The following is a 2,500-nucleotide window of genomic DNA, read 5'->3' as shown; positions in this document are numbered from 1 at the left end:
CTTTGTTTTTTCTTTTTTCTCGCCCCGGCAGACGCGGTTTTCCACCACCGCAACTTTCACAGCGCCCTCGCCAATTTTTTTCTTTTTTTTTTTGTTTGTTTTTTCTTTTTTCTCGCCCCGGCAGACGCGGTTTTTAACCACCGCAACTGAACTCGAACTGGTTTCCGTCCAGAGCCCTCGCCAATTTTTTTTTTCTTTTTTTTTCTGTCCTTAGGGAGCAGATTTTTAGCGCTCGAGGCGTTGGAGGCCCTCGCGGTTTTTGACCACTTTCCACAACTGGTTTCCTTCCGTTTTTCTTTCTTTTTTTTTTTTTTCTGTCCTTAGCGAGCGGATTTTTTGCGCTCGAGGCGTTGGCAGACGCGGTTTCCGCAATTTTCCGCGGTTTCCAGCGCCCTTGGCTTAATAGTCGCAATTTTTTTTTTTTTTTTTCTGTCCTTAGCGAGCGGGTCCCCTCGCGGATTTTTAGCGCTCGAGGCGTTTGGGGCCCTCGCCCTGGCAGACGAGCCGCTTCTTTTACTTTTCTCGTAGTAAGAACGCTCGCAGATGGAAAAGATGCGCAGACGCGGTTTCTCGCCCCGGCAGACGAGCATATTATTTCTACTTTTCGCGGACGGCGCTCGGCGATGCGCTCAGGTTTCAAGTTCACTCCGGCGCGCGAGCAATCTACTTTTATTTTTTTTATTATTATTATTATTATTATTATTATTATTCTTAGTGCCGCAAAACATGATGGCGATTTTTCAAGTTTCCACTTTTAAGGTTCTAAATTCACGCACGCGCGAGATTCTTTTTTTTTTTTCTTCAATTTCTTATCTTGCCTTCATGACGAAGCCAACTTTACAAAAACCGGACGGCTCGCAGCAAGCTTGAATCGCTCTTGCGCGCATGCAGCTTCACACCACTTTTATGAACGTACGAGGCGCTCCGGGAGGAGGAGTAGTGCGGCAAAGCCACCGTTGTTCCACGCAGACAAGGCAGACGCAGCTGCGAAAGGGCACTTTTTTTTCTCTCTCTCTCTCTCATGCCGCATACAAACGTGTCGCACGCACGAGAAAAAAAAAATATACCGAACATTAAACGAGGCAAAAAATACCATTTTTTTACACGAATGGCCATCTTTTAGCGCACACACAAGAAAACAAAAGAAAGAAATCGTGTTTTGTGCAAAGTGCAAGAGACCTTTTTGTTCAGCGATGAATCCGAATCGCCGTTTTCTTTTTGTTTCGCATTTCCGAAGTTTGCAGAAGATTTTCTAAACCCCCTTAACCGCGGTTTCCGAGAGGTAATGCGACAATACCTTTTTACTTTTTTTTTTTTTTTTGTAAAGTCCTCTCGAGCTATTTCTAATTACACTGGCGCAAAGTTTGCTCACAAAAGTGGCTGTGTGGCGCTTTCTCCAGTTTTATTGCATAAAAAAAAAAATTTCTTTTTGTGTGTGTGTGTGTGTGTGTGCGTGTGCGTGCGTCGGGAGGCAGTTTTACTCACTTCACTCCCTTCAGCAGCTGAATTTAGTGGTAAAGAATCTGCGAGAAACCGCGACAAACTTGAGGCAGCACTACGAATGTTGCAAATGTTGCCTGCAATATTGCAATATTCAATTCGCTGAAAACATTTAAAAATTTACGCATCGCTAATGGAAGCAGTTCGCTTCCATTAGCGGCTTTCCCGCGCTAAGCTTTGGCGACGACTCGTCCCTCGATCAAGACGTCGCGCGGACGCGCCTTTGTTACAACACTTCTTTAGGCGCAACGAGCTCCAGGAAGAAAAAAAAAAAAAACTGCAAAAACGTTCTATCTCCCTACCCGATATCGCCCCGGCAGACGCGGTTTAGGAAAGCGACCGGCTGAGTATTATTTACACCCTTCTTGCCTTTTCGGGGCGAATTGATTTCGAAGGCTCAAATAAACAATTTCAACCTAGTTTCTCTGTCAGGACCGCTGTTTTACATCATGATCGCGGTGCATTTGTTGCATAAGTTTTCGCACCACTTCTTTAGGCGCAACGAGCTCCATGCAAAAACTGAGCTGCGGCGACGCCGCTCTATCTCCCTACGCGATATCGCCCCGGCAGACGCCCTTCACAGTTCTCCTCTTGTGGTCCGACTTCAGAGGTTTTGAGAAAACGCGGGTAAACTAGCGACGTGAACTAGCGACCAGCATGAAGGGCTCGATGCCATTTTAATGCAGAAAGCATTTAAAAATCTACACAAATCTAATTAAGCGCGTGAAAAAATATTAAAAGGACGTGAAAATTGGTCCCATTTGGTCCCAAAATTGGTCCCCGATCAAGACTTGACGCGGACGGACGGCACGCGTTTGCTACAACAGCTTTCGCGTCCCTTTTCTAGTCGCAACGAGCTCCATGAAGAAAGAAATGGCAAGGTGTACTGCGGCAAAGCCGCTCTATCTCCCTACGCGATATCGCCCCGGCAGACGCGGTTTGGAAAAGCGGCCCGCAGTTCGTCCCAGAGTATTATTCACACCCTTCTTGACGTTTCAAT

This window comes from Amblyomma maculatum, unplaced genomic scaffold (genome assembly GCF_055883805.1).
Source record: "Amblyomma maculatum isolate TAMU_Amacu unplaced genomic scaffold, ASM5588380v1 scaffold_152, whole genome shotgun sequence".
In the NCBI taxonomy this organism is placed as follows: domain Eukaryota; kingdom Metazoa; phylum Arthropoda; class Arachnida; order Ixodida; family Ixodidae; genus Amblyomma; species Amblyomma maculatum.
Note: the sequence above shows the minus strand (reverse complement) of the source record.